Genomic DNA, 19,856 nt, shown 5'->3' on the forward strand with positions numbered 1-19,856 from the left:
TGATGGAACTTTATCAGATTTTAAATTTTTTTTATTTTAAGTAACCTGAAAGCCAGAATCCCTAAATGTGGCTCCAGAGTTACTGTAACTGAACAGAATTAGACATTTTGAGTGGAATATTTTTATCTTCTGACGTAAGGACAAACTGCAGCTGTTTCAAAGGTGCTGAAGCTTTCACATCTCCAATTAAGTGCACGGGTGTAAAAGATTAAGAACTCAGAAAGTGAAGCAACTCTTGGCTGCATTTGCATTGCTTATATGACCAAGGGATTCTGCTATTTTCATCTGCATTTTGGGCTTCCTAATGAAGAAAATTTTTAGAGCAGATTCTGGTTAGTTCTTCAACCTCCTTGAAGTGATAGCACAGCTGCCTGTACCACTATGGTAACAGAACTGCTGGCACAGAACAGTCTGGTAGCACTAGATTATATTTTAGGGGATAAATGTTTTAGGGAAGGGAGCTATGGTCATGATTGATACGACTAAATACATCAGAAGTTAGGAACTTTTGCAAATATCCTTCCCAATAATTTGCAATGTGCAAAGCAATCAAATAATTTAGTTTAGCACCAGGCCTGTGAGGGAATTGGCAATATTGTAAAGCTTTTTATGTTGAGACCTATGTGATTTTGTTGGGATTTGCTCAAAAGTCTGCCTGAAAACATCTTTAAAGTTACTGACACAGTTTTCCAATTTTACTCCTTTGCCAGTGGCATAAAGTCTGGTGCAATGAAGCATTTTAAATTTCAATTTTTAACTTTTTTAATGAAAAGGGAATACACCAAGACATCAGGGAGAAAGCAACTCATAAAACAGCAAAAAGCAGAGCAGTGATTATGATTCCATTCCTGGAGGTATTCAGGGTCAGGCTGGATGGAGATTTGAGCACGCTGATCTAGTGGGACGTGTTCCTGCCTATAGCAGGGAGCTTGGAGCTAGATGATCTCTAAAGTCCTTTCCAACCCAAACCATTCTTGGGTTCTATGATTCCACATATCTGAAGCCAACAATTTCAAGGCAACTATCTACCCCAAGCACAGAGCTGCTGTCTCTATTTATATTGTCCTAAATGTCTAAAAGTAGAGCAAAGCAAGCATGGCCTGTGACAAAGAACCAGAAGTGTAAAGGTTTGCAGGAAAGAGAGGAAGCAGCAAGTGGACAAGGATGTGATAGCTTAGACACCTAAAGCTTGAGGATGTGACAAATCATGATTTTTTAAAAAATTTACCAGCTGTGGACAGATATTTGAAGCACTTTCAAGTCAGCAGTACTTCTGACATCAAATTTCAGAAGATAAGGAACTCAGGACTTCATCACATTAATTCTGATTGGAATGCAAACTTCCTTTATGTTGCATATCTTTTCAAATCCAGACACTATTTTCCAGGTAGTGAAAATGTAGCTACACTAAGGTTATACTTCTTTTAAAATTTCCATATGGAGCTAATGGTCTAAACATGACACAAAATAAACCAGCCTTTAGTGGTATGATCGTTGTTAACAGTGGCTTTGGAATCTGAAGAGATGGGCAACTATTTACAATTTTATGTGGTGTCAAATTCTATTAAGGAAATACTAATGCTTACTGCTTTGCACCTGCAAAAGGCTCTTTTGAAAAAAGACTCTTTTTTAATCGGTCTTTTTACCAGACAAAATGTTCATTGCTAAAATTTCCATTTATGCGACTATAAAACCAGAGTCAGGATCCAATCCATAAATTCCTTTGAGGTAGGTAAATATTTCTTCAATTACACAGAAAAAGTAATGAGTTGTTTAAGTTAAGTGATTTTCCCTTACAGGCATGTAGTTGGAACGAGAGATTTCTTGTATTTTGTTTCGCTCATTTCTCTACCACATTGTACTTCAAACCAGTATTCACTGAGGATTTACACTAGGTCACGTGTGGACAATAAGAAAATTTGAGGGAGAAGTTTCTTATTTTCTTTCTTGATTCTTTTCTGTCTCAACTCATAAACTTGAGTGGCTTTTATTGCTCTCAAATAAGGAAGACCAAGCAATTGCTTGATGGCCATGAAAAAATGCAAATCGAGATTTTGACATTGATTGCAATTGAATTTTCTCAAATCACCTTGCCTTCAAAGTCTCAATTTTCTTTAAAATATGTGTGCTGTTGCATTCTTTCTTCCCCTTTCCATCTCAGTTTGTTCCTGGACTTTCAGAAATTTTGGATTTTATGTGACGAGTAGGGAAAAGGACACACAGTCATCTCCATGCTTTTGTACTTAGACAACATCTCCTACCACTTTCTCCTTGTCTGCTCTACAGAACTGACCAAGAACAACTTGCTTGGTTTTGACTGACATGAACAGAGGCTGAACTCATGTTCAGCTTCATAATAATTGCAGACTGCTCCTTCCTCTAAGGTGTCTTTGTAATCCCCCCTTCCCAACACAAAAACACAGCTTTGGGTGCCTGAGCATTAACTTGTCTCTTCCATCTGAAAAACTTATGTGTTCCAACATCCCCTTTTAAAGATATTTCTGCCCTTTGCTGGCCATCTCAATCCGCTTGGAAACAGAGGGATGTGGCAAATTTATCTCAGTAAGTTATGCTTTGGATATGTTATAGCTGAATAAGAGTTTCAATTTTTCAATGCTTACAAAGCCTTATCTCTTGCAGCTAGAGCCTATTTGAACGTGTTAAGCACTTGGTTATTTCTACTGACAAGATCAATTTGGTACCAAATTAGAAACCATCTAACCTTCAGTAGTTTGAACAAAATGAGTGTTGAAGAGATAGAGCTTATATTTGCTAAACTCAAAGTGAAAAAATTCTAAACCCTGAGTAACATTCCTGACCTCATTCACACTTGAAATACCATCAAATACTATGGGTCAGATTTTGAACTTATTCAACGATGTGAGAGAAGCTTACTAGCCTCTTAGAGAATCATTCATATTGCAAGATTGATGCTAAACTTAAATGTGAAACCTCAAACCACTCCCGTAGAAGACCAGCACAGGAGTGAGTCCGAAGAAGCTGCAAAACTTTTTGGGTGTCAGGGTAGTTTCTAAACACTGAGTGAAAACCAGCAGAAATTACTGTCCCCTGGGGGCTGCACTAACTTCCAATGTTAGTAATATTATCAGTACAACAGGCAAAGGACTTGGTGTATTCCAAACAGGCAAAGGACTTGGTGTGTTCCAAGCCTGAACATGGAAAAAAAAATGCAAAAGAAAAATCAAAAAGTAAGTTTCTAATTAATCAGAAACACTTGCAAAAAGGGGCTGGAGTGGAGGAGCAGGAAAAAAAAGATTGCATTTTGTGGAGCATGATCCTTTCTTTTAAAGTTTTCTTAAAACATTTGTTTTTCTAGATAATGAACTCTTCCTTTCTTCTTTCAGGAATAATCTGGACAAGAAAATCAAATATTTTTGTGCTCAAGTCAACATTTATAAAAAAGGGAATTTTGACTGTCTGTACATACAAGTATATCTCTATTCCCAAGAAGTCAAGTGTGGTAAGGATCTCACAGTGATTTTTCAGCCAATGCACATCCTGTATCTTTGAGCACAATCAAACGAGTACAACTCATTTTTTATCCATATGATTTGCCTGAATATTTCTGGAGCAATGCTGTAAGAATGTGCCTGCGCCCTCAGCAGCCTGAGTTTTACCAAATAAATAGTAAAAGTATGGTTGTGACTGATGCAAATTGCACCACTGCTCTTGCTGAGGGATTTCTGCAAAGTTCTTTTTCTCATGCATTCTGACTTCACCCTGAAATATTCTTTAGGAAGGGGCCTCTTTCAGAGGTGCTGATAATCCTCAGTTCCTCTGAAAATAAGTGAGTTAGTGAGCTTTTTGCACATTGCGACAGTGTTCTAACATTTTGAATGCTGCTTCAAACCATACCTATCTCAGCTGACTGTTTTCTCCTCTAATTTGGGATTTGGCCAGAGCACAACATTCACATCAGCCCTATCTTGACATCAACAGTTACTTACATTTCTTCATTATTCCACTTTTACCAGCTGGCCTATTATATTGTATTATAGCATGTCACAAGGGATTGTCTCAATTACATGAGGTTATGCTACATCTGTGAGCATAATGTAAAACTGGGGTTGGGACAATGGTGTTTTCTCACAGCTCTGGCTAAGCAAAATACCAGTTTTACAAGAATGGGTGCTGAACAGTAAATTAGAAACCTAGAGATCCCCTGATTTATAAATTACTTTTACACAAATGAGTTATGTTACCACAAATATACACCAAGCAAATATGCAGTTGAACTGCTCGAGCAAGTCAAGGACTCTTTTCTCTTATCTGTCTAGAGTTGCTCTGGAAGCTTAGGCTTAGTGTTTGAAGTTGAAAAAAAAAACATCCTTAAAAGCACTTCAAATATTCTATTGTGCAAACTGCAGTGAAAAAAAAAATCTACTTCTAAATGAAAGCATCCTGATGGAGTGAGCAAAAAAGTGCTCAACCTCTGTATTGACTTCATATCACTGGAAGGGCTGTCAAATTCTCTAGGCAGACAAATCCCGAGCCAGGATAAAATGACTGTGCCAAAATATTTCCCCTAAACTATACGGGGGCATTTGAAAAAAAAAAGATTACTTCAACAAAGCTGATTTAATCGATACCAGCTGGGACAGACATGTTCAAAAAATCTGTTTTCATTCTATTTTACAAATCATGAGGCTGCATTCACATTTTGTGAAGGTGTGCTTCATGCATTAATACTGTTATGGCCATAGACATTATGAAACAATATAAAATATTTGGTGAGAGAAGCAAACGCCTGCATCTTCTATGATTATGGGTACAGAAGAAAATGCTATAACACATAGGAGCATACTGTGGCATTTAGTCTGCTACTATTCAACTACTGCTGTGAAGGGAGCTTTTGAGAAACTAAAACAATAATGTTATTATTGTCACTAAACAATACTGCTCAAAGAGTCAGTGCTATATATAAACTCCTAAGAATGTTTTCATCAAGCTGGGAAGCCAAGTCTTTGTGAGACTGAAAAGAAATTTTAGTAAGTGAACAAGTGTCCATTCTGCGCTGCATTCCCCAAGGGTTAGAAAAATGGCAGAAGGCTAAATAGTTTATAGCATATCAGCATTTTTTTTTCATATGCAGAACTAGAAAAATGAAAATATATCTTTGTTTTTTATGGATTTTCTTTAGCCTTCAGACTACTGAGCTATTCTTCAAATGCCTCTTGTTAACAAAGACTTAACATTTACCAGAGGATCGGGCAAATTCCTCAGGCATTAGAAGCATGGTTGATTAAAAAAGCCTGTATTTAGTAATTAAAACAGGGCAGCTAATCCACGACTTGAAATATTTTGGAAGCAGATCATGGGGTGAACAATGCAGCTGTCAAATAAAGAGGAGCTTTTCTCATAAGGGATCACTTCACAATACAAGCATCTCCAGATCCCCTCGAGCTATAGTGCACTTCTGCATAGTTGAAGACTTTTAATATTTCTTAATAGCTGATATAAATCACAAAATTTCATAACAGTGCAAGATTTCCTAGGGTTGGTTTAACACTTACAGAGAGCAGCAATTTGCTGTCTTATCCAGCTAATGCTTACATGCAAATGGTTTTGATTCCAACAATGTAATTAAGATGGGTTTAACATATTGCTGGTCATCCTTTCGTAAGAGCTTTGCCATTCCATATCCTCAGTGGCTTAAAACTTTAAATTAAGTTATTAGTCATGACAGACACATTAGGAGTGGAAACCCCAAACTGATCTGAAACAAACCTCAAGGAACCAAATACAGTGAACTTAACAGTGGGAAGGCCCCCTTTCTTTTGTCTTTCTGATGGACATGGTCTGTTTTCCTCATATCTGTACTGCTTGATCAGAACAAGCAAGTCTCACAAATCATTTGTGGCAGCCTCAGTAGGAGCATCTGCTATTTTACAAGCCTTAAAGTCAAGGTATATTCTTAGGTCGATTTTCAGTCAAGAAAGTAATAATTGACTCTTATTCACAACATTTTCCCCCCCAAATTTCTGTTACTTCAGTCAATAAATATGCTAATCTCTCTCAGTTGTGTTCCTCTCTAGCATACATGGAGGAAAAATGTCTTGTTTGCTGTAGAGGAAAATAACAAGGATACTAAATTTGTGTCAGGTATTTCAGAACCCATGACTGGGATCACGATAACCAGTGAAACCACTTCACCTGTGACTCCCAACAACCGTAGCTTTGCTCTCTCCACACTCCTTCACAGCAGGCCAAATGTGCCACACTGGAGCTACTGAACCCTGAGGAGCATCCATTACCTCCAACATTCCCCAACAAGAGGGGAATCACCAGAGAAGGGAATTTCTGGGTGGGACACGGAGGCAGGGAGGTGCTCAGCAGCAGCCTGCGAAGCCACCAGCAGGTACTCCCTTGTCAGCTGCACTCCTGAAGTTGCATCAGCCTTCACAGACCCACAGACACTAGAGGAAAATGACAAGAGAGTCTTACTGCTCAAATGGAATTCAATTCAAGAGATAACAATTGACTAGGGAGCTTGTCTAGGTCTGGCTGGAAGGACAACAAATTATTCAGTTATGAATTGGAAAAAGGGTACGCTGAAATTTTTTCATAGATTTTACTTTCAATGTCTTTAGGCATAAAGACTAAAGAAAGAAAAATATGGGACATTTCCTTTCTATTATCTCTGTCCTATGAATATTTATGTAACAACTACAACTGACATGTAGCACCTGGTAAGAACTCCCTATTTAAACTAATCCATGTAAATTACATGGGCTCTTCACAAAGGTCTCATTGCTGCTTACCTCTACCTCCTACAGAAGCACCTCTACAGGTATTCTCAAAGCACACAAGAATACAAATGCACGTAATCAAATTGGATCACACTAAGAAGATTGCATCTGCATTGAGTGAAAGGCACTATTAAATCTGTCCAACATTCCTACAGCCCTTCAAAAGATGTAAACACTCTTTTGCTGACAATTTTTCCCTGCATTCCAAGTTATCTTCTTGGTAAGCAAGGTTACAAAACCAAAATAAATGTAAAATATAAAGCTGATGAAATCAGGAAATATAAGGAAATAGGTATTTCTAAAGGAAGAAAACATATGAAACACCAAGCTCTTAATTGCCATTAAATTTAACCTGGTGTTTAAGAAAAAAAAAGGCCAAGAAATTTTTCCTCAAGATTACTTTTAATCAACTCAAAGCCTTAATTCTATTAAAGTACCACAAGAGAAACACAAATTGCTTTGCAATATGTCTGTAGAAATATAAGTATGGGGGATCCTTGTATCAGACAATGGAAAACCTTAATTGGTGTTTATAACTCCAGTAGAAGACAATAGTTAATCTTGGATGTTACAGAACACACACTGAACATTTCCTTCCTCGGCATATTTGTGCGCATGCATGTTTCTGCACGTCATTTTGATGATGTCAAATAAGAAATCCCTGTTTCAGAAAAAATGAAGTATGAATACATAGACGCATCTGTGAGAAAATGACAAGAGGCTGGTGGCTGTGGGACATCATAGTTTGTAGAGGTCCTCTCACAGCCAAACAAACTGCATCATGAGGTACCTGCTTTCACATCACTAGGGAGACTACAGAGGCAAACTCTGACATCCATATTTCCTGTTCCTCAGAACTAGAGGGAAACCTGGTGGCCTTTATGCACTTTAGAACTGCTGGCTGGCCAGGGTCAGAGATTGGCTGACTGTTCTTAAGTACTTGACTCAGTACTCAGCTACTACACAGCCCTTTTATTCATTTTCTGCCTTGTCTTTCCACTGTATTTGTTTCAGGAGCTGGGACTGAATCCTTCTACTGGATGAAGTCACAGCAAGCTTTGCTTTTGGCTCCAGTGGGAGCAGTATCCTGTGTGATTACACTGTGGGCTCCATCTCCCTTTAACTTACAACATGTCAACACATTTTTGCAGCTCTATAGAAAGTACTGTAATCTGAAAACAGATGCTTGTTGTAGATAAGCAGGGCATGGTATACTCTGTGCTGATTCTAAATCAAAACATTGCTATTTCCATGAGCTACTGAAAACACTTTGGTCTTCTTCACCACCCAAGAGTAGTGCAAGGGATTCTCTGCTGCTAGCCTGAAACAACTGCCAGCCAATTGTTTAATAGAGCCAATATTACCTTTGGTTCTCTTGTAACAGTGTTTGCAATACACAAGGAGGAGGAATGGAAAAGCTGAGACTTCTCCAAACATCTCCACTGTTTACTCATTTTAATCCTTGAGAGCCATCAAACAAAGAGGGTTTTACTTTTCTCTCTGGTTCTCAACTTGCTTTGTTTTTAAATCAAAAAGGTGTAACTACTTCTTCACCCTGTCCAAATCCAATGACAGCTTTCAATGCATTATTTTAATTAGGCTTCCAAATTTGTTCATAAGCTGTCCAGGTCACAAGGAGAATTAAAACCAAACACTGGCAATGTATTTTTTCATTACTTCTACAGACTGCTATATTTGACTTGTGTTCAGAAGCAAAGCTAGCAGGATGCACATGACTGGAAAGGGCATCAGTGAAGTCTGACATGGGTTAAGCTTCGGGAAGCTCTGCTCTGAACTCTGCAGTGCCTCTGTTACTTTGGGATTTGTACAAAAGATACAGGCTTAGTAACTCTCAAACAGCACATAGGTACTGGAGCTGAAAAGCTCACCACTAAACTGCATGAAATATTAATGCAAGGATAAAGTTGTGTTTCCAACACACAGATTCCTCATTCCTGTATACTCCTCAACACCATACATTAATGATGCCTCATCTACAGATTTCATAGTTATCAGTAATTTTATCCTAATTCTAAAATTTGTCCCCCACAATTCCCTCACATCCACAAGTCAAGTTTCAAAGCAAGGACTAAGATATAATTTCCCCTCAGCTTGTTTTTTTATAGAAAAGAGAATGTAATAATCATTACAATGCTTGTAAACTTCCAGGAATTCAAGGGCTTTTTTAGATTTAGATTTTTTTTGCAGATTTTTCATCATTTATGAGACAAAACCAAAACCCAACACTTCCTCAGTTTTTGCACTCTCATGGCAAAAACATGACAAAAAAAGCAAGATCCATCATGATTCAATGGATATATTAGTCAGAATTAAGCTCACACATCCAGAGTTGATTAGTGATTTCCTAGCAATCCATCCTGATGTTCCAATATTAGCTCATCAGCAACTCAGAGAAGGGACGGCCAAAACCAAAACTATACACACACTTTGATCCCTTCCCTAATTTTCTGTGCAAGTAAAGTACAATATTCTCAAGTGTACCAACTTCTTAAAGTATTTTAAAAACCCTTGATCAAAAAAATAGTATTTACTAAGAGAGATAAAAGGGAAGACAGCTATCATCCATGGGACCAAGCCAAATAAATTTGCGGACCCTAACTATGAATTTTCAAACTTTCAGGTGTTTGATGGCTTGTGAATTTAATCTTAACTCTGAATTCCCTAGGCTTTACAAAATCCATGTATAAATGCCTTTCTGCTAACTATAACATTCTTGCAGGGTGTTGTGCTGCAATTTACACTGTGTTCACTCTGAAGCCGAATTGCTTTCGCTTTAAAAGCACCTCTGCTAAGGCATAGATCATTTCTAGTACCTTTGCTTCAGCACTTTGCTCTCCTTTTATGCACACAGAAGGCTTTTACACAAGGGTGACTGTCAATACCTTTAATCCCAGCAGTGGTACAGGCAGGGAAATGAGATTCTTCCTCCTGCTCCCCCAGGCAGCTCTGCAGGTTGGTGCTTCTGAAGTGCAGAGACCTCCTATGAGCTGCTGCACATTATCTGTGGAGCAATTAGCAGAAGAGTTCACTGCACAGAGCTGTCCACTGGGATCTGCTACAGAACCATAGAGCCATTATGGCTGGAAAAGACCTCAAAGACAGATGAATCCAAGCATTGCTTCTCACAGCTCTTACAACAGACCCCTGAAAACTGCAATCCAAACTCAGCTACTCTAGTGTCAAGTAGTGCAAGAAGTCCTGAAAATGCTACTAGAGCAGCAGACTGTGTTTCAGACATGGACTAGGGGTCTGAGGTAAGACTGAAGGGCAATTACTTGCCTTTTCTTCTCTCCCCATTTCTCAGATGCTAAATACAGAAGAGACTGAACACAAAACTTCACTGAAAAGTGCATCCATAATTTTTTTTTTAATTTACAGAGAATCTGAACCAGCAAAGAGGTTGCATTGCATTTTTTATATTTACATATTTCTTTAGAAGATACCTGAATTTTTTTCATAGTTTTTTTTTTCAAGCCTGTAAAGTGGTGAATGTTTTCAAATCATATACAGGTACAGCCTGTATAATAATTTCTGTGGTATTGACTGTGAAACAGTAACCACAACATTCAATTAAATAAAAAAAGGTAATATTTTAAAATGTATTCAGCCTCACAATTGCATTACAGCAAAACTGCACTGACTTTATCATTTGTCTGCATGGTTTCTCATTTCCTACTGTGGTATTCCCTTTTGTGATGAAATAATACTCTTATTATTTTCTCATTGTAACCTAGAGATCCATTTTACATATAAACCATAGAAACAGTTCTGGTTTTTATGTTCCCTTTTTAGTGAACATTCAGGATCACCAAGTTCATCCAAGTCATTCTCTGCATTTCTGTTGTATTAAATACAAAGAAGTCTTTGTAAAGAACTAAGAAACAGCTTTTTTATCAAAGAATCATAGACTATCTTGAGTTGGAAGGGACCTACAAGAATCATCAAATCCTGCACAGGACAGCCTCAAGAATGACATAACTTTTATTTCTTGTGAATAATTATTTTATCAAAGAAAAATAGCAATGACACTACTGAAACTATTCTACTAGTCACAAAGTTTGGCAAAAACTTTTGATCAAATCCTTGCAGAAACATCAAAAATATTTAAAAGTTCCATTTAAAATACTTAGTTAAAAATTAGAGAACAAAGTAAAGTAGAAGAATTAAAAAGGGATTAAAAAACATTAAAACATTTACAGACCTACCCTATAAGCATGGGAAATACTAATATAAGAATGCATCCTGAGGAAAAGTCCATAAAAGGAAGTAGTAGTCAGAGAGTTACTTAAATACAATTGCTAAGTATAAAATAAATACCATTGTTAATGATCATATCTTTAAAAATAAATTGTTTATTTTAAAGTAAAAGCGTGTATCTTACAGCTCACAGCTCTAAGAAATATACAATGCAATTTGGTTTTCATTAACACAGAGGTACTTAGTTACTCATCCTGTAAAAATGGTTTCTATTTGTTATTATTTGAAAATACTAAGCATCGCTATAGATGAAGGAGTTACAGGATTTTCACATTTTATTAAGAAGAGATTTGTAAGACGTAAAACAGATTTGGAAACCCAGAGAAGGGAACTGGAATACAAGGTTAATAATTTTTAACTTTAGTGCTATCAGGAAGAAATAAAAATCTAATTTTCATGAGGCTACACGTTGTCTTTCAATTTTGAGATCTCATTCATCTTTTAATCTTCTCAATCTTGAAAAAAAGAAGCATAGTAGCAGGAATAAAACAGAGCATTTTAAGCAGCAGGGGGTTTGAGAATCATACCTATTCATTAGATTCAGTTGCAATCAGAGTACCTAAAATAAAGATTAGCCCTTAGCAGTCGAGGCACCATCTGTTCCTGGGATGCTCAGGGTCTGATGGCCTGATCTCTATTTTAATGCGTATTAACTTACAAGGGCCACTAAGAGTTTCACATCTGCAGTAAGAAATGCCTCTAAAAAGAATTACTTTTGTCCTTTCTACTTTCATGTTAGATGGCATAACAATGAAAAGAATGAAATAGAAAAGGTACTTTTTAGGGCAGAAATCTATTGGGAGATAGTTGCATATATTATGCCTCTCAGCAGGCAGCGGAATCAGTAAGGCTTCGTAGAACTCTCTGCTGCTGGAAAGAAACTGGTGCAGAGAAATCTGTTTGCATTTCACTTCTTAATATAAGTGAAAGTAGCCAGAAGATGTGCCTGTGCCCTTGTTTCCCTCCCAGACAGCAAATCCTTCTGGGATGGAACTGCTGTGGGTTGGCTTGGACAGGGGCTGTCCTTCAGTCAAGACAGGTCTCAGTACCAGAGCAGAACTGAGCAAAGCAGCCTAAAGAACCAGCACACCGGGCTAAAACCTGGTCTTTTTGATGCTCTGCACTGTTGAGACAAAATGCACAAAAACAGGAAGAAGGAAACGGTGTCTAGAAACCCAGGGAAACAGAATTACCTCAGCACCTGTGAGCAGCCATCACAGCCATGGCTCTGCCAGCCCAGCAAGGTCATGAAGCAGAGGCCCTACAGCTGTCCCTGTGTGCTGCTGAGGAAGGCAAAGCAGAGCTTCTCTCTGCAGCAGCTGCACACCAGGGTGAGCACAGCTTAATGCCAAGAACTCCATCAGCTTTCCCACAGTGTCATCATCCACAGGCCAGCTTGGAGGTGCAGCCTGATGGGATGCACGGAGGGAGAACCTCCAACAAGACGAAAGCTTGGCTGCAGACAAGCTTGTCTGCAAGCTTGAGGTCTTCTAGAGACCTTCTAGAGGTCTTCTACCCTGTCCCCCAGCAGTAGCAGAAAAAAGCAGCAAGCATGATTTTGCTAAAGAATCTGAACTATTTTAGATCACCAAATTTCACTTCCTCGCACTCACTAGGCTGACAAATGTCAGCAGCAGTATTTTAAGAGATGGCAGATAGAGCAAGAGTGTCAGATTACATAAAAGCAGTTAATGTTTCCTTAGGAGCAGAAAGTTTCCTTCCTTCACACCAAATTAACTAAATGAGACTGAAAATCAAAGTAAATTAATTTTCCTTATTTCAAACAAACAAATAAATCCTCACTGACCTTTGAAGCACAAAGCATAACAGGCTAAGGTGTGATTTAAACACTACTAGCAATTAAAAATGAAATCAGAAGTTTTCTGTAGGCAACCACAGGAAACCTACCTATCCTGGCTTTATGATGGCCCTGGCTACATGAACAGGGATTTAATTGTTAGCAATTACTTTCACATGCTGCTTATTCATTCCAATTGTTATTAAAGGCAAAGGATGCACTGTGTGAATAGCTGAGTTCAGAAGTATTTTTCAGGAGAAAGCATGAACTATCTATAATATCTGAACTGTGCAGCTATGTGTTTTCTACAGGTGCTTCACATAGGAATCAATAGGTGAATAATGAAAGTACTTAGCTAATCCTAAGGCCCAGGTGTTTGGGTCAAGAAGCAAAGTTTTCTTTTCAAAGTTTACTCATAAATGTCCTGAGCTGCAACTTACTGATATCATAGAGCTGTTGGTGACTCACAAACCACTTCTTCTGACTGACTCTGTGCGATATCAAAGCAGAGGTTCTAAGAGTCTCAAGAATAAATAAGCTAGCACTTTCACTTCTGTGAAAGTTTGAGTGCCTTTTGCCTGTTTTCAGAACTCCATGCTGTACAGATAAGCCTGGTTGATATGATTCTTCCTGATTTCTGTCCGTGTCACGTAGCAGAGTAGCATTATTTCAACAGAAAATATTTTTTAAAGAGAGTAGGCATTCTCTGAACTATTCTTTTTAATTTTGACCACTGTTATGATTTTTTTTCTCTACAAAAACCTAGGATCTGTACAACCAGCCATGAAAATCCTACTTTGAGAAATCACATTTTCTCTGGTTTCCCCTCACATCCTGCAGAGTGACTTGAGGATATTTTCTTTGTAAATACAGAAATGCTAACACATATGAGGATTTTTTGTCCTTGTTTCCAGAAAAGATTCCAACAGGTCCCTCCACAGATAAGCAAATCAATTGAGGAAAAATATAGTACAGACCACAGATCCCAAGGTTGTAGAAAACCTCACTTGACTTTGCAGCTGAATTTGGAGTTGATTTATAGGCTGTCACCAAATCAGTGGTCAGAAGCTGACTCAAAATGTCTTCTGCAAGCTTTGAATCCTTATTCAGAAAGTCTTCTTCATTTATATTCTATTGAACCAAACAACCCAGGATTTCCTCTCCCTTTGTTGGATGGCTTCCTGTTCCTGCAGCTGCCTTCTGTGATGTCAAAACATGAGAGTTGAGTGTTGCCTGAGGATTATGTTGCCCAAGTCCACCAAAATAAATCAGGTTTGAGCATTTAATCCTTTTAACATCTCTAAATATGTGGGTTTAAATAGCAAAACCTTCTGTAATAAGGCAACTCCTCCCCTTCACCAGACAACTTCATGGCAAGTAAAGATTCAGTATGACTTGCCTTGAATCTTACATATTGTAATGTACTGAAAGTTTCCTGTTATCTTTTCTCCTTTACTGTAGCAGAAAAAACACTTTTCCTGCATCAAAGTCTTATAGGATCAGATCTCACTGTATGTATAATTACATATTATTCTTCCCTTCCCATCTGACCTAAATCAATTCTTGTGGTGGCAGAGTCTGTACTCTGTATTTGAATAAAGCATCAGTTGTATTGAATGTGCTGGAATTGGCAGATGGTTGGTCAGTCATTCAGTTTGATATTAATTGCTTCTTTGAGATCTCTTCCAGAGAACTGAGGACAAAATGCATAGTGTCTTATTACATTAAGAAAAAAAAAATCACATCTGAAATTCTTTGATGAAAGCTTCAACTGCCTGGCAGACAATGTGCTTTCTCCTTAAGAGTCAAAAAATGACTAAAAAATTCCATTATTTAAAGATTATCTCATTTCCTTCCAGTGAGTTCTAAAAAAAAAAAAAAAATCAGACATTTTGTTTGGAAGAAAAAATGAATTTTTTCTCTTACTATTTGAACAACACTTTTTACTGATTAAGAGAGGGGGGTTCTTTTGCAGGAAGGTCATGGTAATTTTTTCACTATGATTAATTTTTAAATTCCTCACCCCTCATTTATGCTCGGCTGCATTCATGTGTCATTTAGCGGCTCATTTTGACTAGAGGAGCAAGCAGGGGCAAGATCAGTTAAAACAAGAATATTTAGCACTTGATATTAAACACTGGAGGTTTAAAAGATGACCTAAGCAGCTGGGGTGAGGTCTGTGGGTCTGTGTTTCATGTATTGTGGTGGGTCTACTGCTAGAGCCAAATAATTTTCTACTGGTATAGAAAGTACTCCCACAAACTCTCCAACATACTTGTAATTATATTCATGCTTCACATCGAATAAATTTTCCCTGCAGTATATTAAATGTATCTGGCGCCTAAAAATCATTATGTGTGATTTAATCCCAGATTCATTACTTCACAGATATGTAAAATGTATGTTGCATCATTTAGTCATTGGCCATTAGAAATACATAAAACAGCTCTGAGCTGTTAAAAAATGTGGCACCCATTCTTCTGATACTTATGTATTGCTATTTCCATCACAGCAATTACAGCAGGTGCCAAATGGCACCCATTTCTTTTTGATAAATGGTATCTTATGCAGTATTTAAGGAAGTACTTTGTCTGCCCACCCTAAACATTTTTAAAGAGGTGACAATCGGTTAAATCTGGGGGTTGCTTCTGCCACTGCTTAGCATGGCTAAGCGAGCTAAATGCCTTGTTTCAAAGATGAGTCTCTCTCACCTCAAAGGTCACAAAATTCTTATGCCATTTTTATGTTTCACTTTTGCACTATTCCCTCAATCCTTTCCTTGGTAATATTTTCTTTTTCAATAAGCATGCTGCATGCCCCAGTTTTGTCTTCCTGCTATCCTACTTTTGACACCATGGTGTGTATCTGGACCTTAAGCTCAGACACTGCAAATCATGAATGTTTTAACTTCTGCCACCTATTTACAAGCAACTTTGACAGACATCAGTAACACAGCTAGTGCCTTTAATTTTCAGTAAAATCTTTCACTGAGTCTGGAGGCTTGATCCTGAGCTAGCAAGCATCACATTGGCTCCCCTGATTTAAATGAACAATATAAATCTACACCAGCCTTTGTCTTAAAAAAAATCCCAAGACTTCTTGGGACCTCACGTGCTTTATATGGAAAGATGGATAAACACGGGAGCAAGATTTTGTCTCAAAGCTGAGCCTCCTTAGGTAAACAATAAAAACGGCTTAGTTGTTTATGGCTATATTTTGCTCTACAACTGGAAAAATATACATTAACCAGCAATTATTGGCATTGGCTAAGGCTATTCACTTAATATTTTATGACAGCAAAATACATATGTTCTTTTCCACACGGAAGAACCACCGGAACAGGACTGACAGCAGCTTGGATACTGTGAGCTCACCTGGCTGCTTTGAGAGACAGATCAGTTGTGCTCAGAACAAGGGAGACCTCTTGGAGCCTGTCTGGGTGCTGTGACCTGGAGCTACCTCTGCCCTGGTGGATATCAAAATTCAATGACAGTCCTCAAAACACCAGAACAAAGGCAGAAATATGAGCCAGCTTTTCAGGTGGATTTTTAAAGTTCTCTGGGCTCAACCATCATTATTATGCCTGTAGAGAGTACAAGCTGAAGAACTTGTGCTGATAGCATCTTCAGAGGCAGCTTTGCCATGCTGTGTCATGCCTCTCTCCCTAAGAGTTGTACTTTTCCCATTCAAGTCTACAGATAGCAGAGCTGTTGCAGTTTTGCTTCTGAAAATGTCTTCAGCGTGTCTCTATCCTGCTGCCTAAGCGCACTGACTCATTCAAGCCAAAAGGAAAGTGGCTTTAGGAATGGGAAACTTTGTTACAATGGTCATGACTTAATTCCCAGTTCCCTACAACTGGTGAGGGCACACTGGAGTGGTGCTCAAGAATGCTGCTCTCAAGAATGCTGCTCAAACACCAAGCAGCCACACCATGCATTCAAAGGGAGGAAAACAAGGCGTGACCTAAGATGCTGTAAAGATTTAGGTAGTGTGGTGAGCTTTGCAGCGAGGTTAACTGGCCTGGGTTTAGTGCTGGGTTGATGCAGCTCTGCTGCTTCCATTTGTGAAGCCAGTGTCTGCTGGAATTTAAGCCGTGTTATGTGTACAAAGCAAGTTACTCAGGGTAGCCAGGTATCTCTCACACAACACTTTAGCTCATGGAATACAAACCCAGAGAGCTGCATTGAAGGTGACAGACACTCACATGGGAATAGTTGGACAAAATCAAGAAATTCTCACTGGATGTATTAAAAAAAGAAAAACTCTCATATCAGCTCACCTCTTAATCGTGCATGCAAGATGGCAAATGCCCATGGAAGGGGTAAGAGGAAGAATTTTTTACTTTCTCAAGCCTACTGTCCCATCCTTTTAGCAAAATCAAGCCAACAAATGAACAAGAACATATTGCCAGAGAGAGGAGCTGCAAGAAATATCCTAAACCAGAAGAAAACACATTTGGCCACAGCAGCAAAGAGTCAGTTGACACACTCAGCAGGATTTCTGAGCTTATGAATAAAGATGACAACTGAGAACTGAGCCAAAACTCTGAGTAAAAACTACATAGCAATATTCACACCTCTAACGAAGCCAGGGAATTTCTGGCTCTGCATCTTTTGTGCTTTAAATATGACATTTTTGGCATTTTGCCTCCTTGTGTGTGTGTGTTTTAGTAGTGTAAAGAGATCCTAATTTTAAAGAACCTCTTATTCTGCTTTTTTCCAATTAAATACCCTGCTAACAACCTCTGAAGTCAGGGCCACATGAGCATCAGAGAGTTGGGCTCAAAGTTACACAAAAATACAATTAGACCAGAGTGATTTTTTTCCTCCTCAAACAGTGTCCTGCCACTCACATGTTATCTTTTTTGTCTGCAATCCAGTTTTGGGCATGCTGAAGCTCCTCTGTATTTGTTTCTGGAGATGCTTTAGAGCTAAGCCATAAGTGAAGTCTAAGTCACATCTCACCAGCCCCATACATTTGTCAGATAGGAAAATGCCAAAATAATGTGCAAAATTACTCCATCAATTCCTGCTGCCTTACAAAATATCTTGGCAGGCTAATTTTATTTTCTTTAGACCATCTTGCAACAAGTTTGCTGGAAACATCATGTTTTGATTTACTGTCCGAGGGGGTTTTTTTGTGCAATACTTGCAACAATTTCAGCTTGTAATTAAGAATGGATGGAAAAAAATTCCATGTAAGGGTTTGTAAATGGTTACAAGGGGCCTTGCTCAGGGGCCCTGGCATAGGTCTGGAGAAGGAGAGAATTATCCTCATCAAGTTTGCAAGCACCTGTAGGAGAAAGGCATGGGAGGGGGATGCAGCTGATATGTTCAAGGACAGGGCTGCATTTAGAATGAGCTAGATGGGAGAAATGAAGTAAACTTCATGAAATGATAGTAAACTTCATGAAATTCAGTCAGGACACCTGCCCTGCCATCTCTGGAACAGGCTAACATCCAACAGGAAACAGGCTGGGACTGCCTGGCTGGGCAGCAGCTCTGTGGAGCGGGGACTGAGGTCCTGGGGCACGCACACCTGGTTGAACCTCAGCCAGCAGGATCCTGGCAGGGACGAAGGCAGAGTGCCCTGGGCTGTGTCAGCAGGAACACAGCCAGCAAAGGGGGGAAGCAGTTATTCCTCCTTGCTGGGGATTTGTTTGGCTGCCTCTGGAATACTGGGTTCATCTCTGGGCCACTGAGCAGATGAAGGCTGCCTATGAGCTGCAGTTCAGCAGAGAGCCCCTGAGCTGGCCGAGGCTGAAGCACTTGTCTGGTGAGGAGAGGATGTGGGAGTGGGGCTGGTTCAGCCTGGAGGGGGGATGGCTTCAGGAACCTGCAGCCCACAGGACCTGCAGAGGCTCAGGCTCTTGGCTGAGGTGAATAGTGGCAGAGTAAGAGAAAGCAGCCATAAATCAGAATGAAGCGTTTTTTCTTGGCAATAAAAAAAGTGAATTCCCATGAGGATAATTAAGCAGTAGAGAAGGAGCATATCTGGTATGCCAAAGCCCTGAGCAACCTGTCAATATTGGCTTCTTGTTGGTTGCAATGTATTCTCTTTGTTGAGTCCTACTTCTCACCCTATTGCCTCAGCTGATCCAACTGCACATTAATTCCTCTGGAGGGGAGGTACCTGGTGAAATGTGTTCAAAACAATTTGTAAGCAGCAAGGACAAGAAATGCAAGTTGGGGAAGGATGCATAAAAAACTATGCCACAGTGCTGAGGCAGCAGAAAATAATCACACATAGTCATATGTGCCAATAGAGTTAATAACTGAAATGTTTTGTATGCTGTGATTAATTGACATTTTCCACTTTTGTCCAGGAACTACAATGGAAGACTGGCCAGCTGTCATTTTGTTTGGAGATATGGAGTCTTCTAAGATAAATGCTAACAGTGGCCATAGTGAATCAAAGCAAGGATCCATCCAGCACAGCAACCTGTCTCTGAGAGACAGCAAACTCACATTGCAACAGCTTGCTGGTCAGGAACCACCAGATCCAAAATAATTTCATTTAGTGGGTCTTTCTCCTATGCTAATTTTCCCTATCTCTCTCTGAATCAAGGTCAGCTTTCACCTTTAAAAATAAATTTTCATGAGAGAATGTGCTTGAGTGGTCTGTATTCACCAGTGCTGATGATTTTGCTCATTTCCTTCAAAGGACTTTATTCCTTATAGACATTCCTCACACTGACAAGTGAAGAAAAATTTGACCCAAGTCTTTTTGTTCCATACTGACATCTAGACCATAGGTGTGCAGTGGTTTGTAGTAATTTCTGCTTTAGGAAGAGATCATGAATTTACAGATACAGATACCTCCCTATCGCCACAGGTCACTACAGACTATTACCCAGACCTTTTTTGGATCACCTAAGAAGTGATAAAAGAAAAGAGGGCACAGAAAGCATTTAGAAGCTTATGAGATTACACAGTGGTGACAGTGGAAAGATAGAGATGTGTTAATGAAGAAGCTTTCATGTAATCAGTTTAATATTTTTTTTCTTCTGC

Source organism: Fringilla coelebs (genome assembly GCF_963513975.1).
Source record: "Fringilla coelebs genome assembly, chromosome: 1".
NCBI classification, from domain to species: domain Eukaryota; kingdom Metazoa; phylum Chordata; class Aves; order Passeriformes; family Fringillidae; genus Fringilla; species Fringilla coelebs.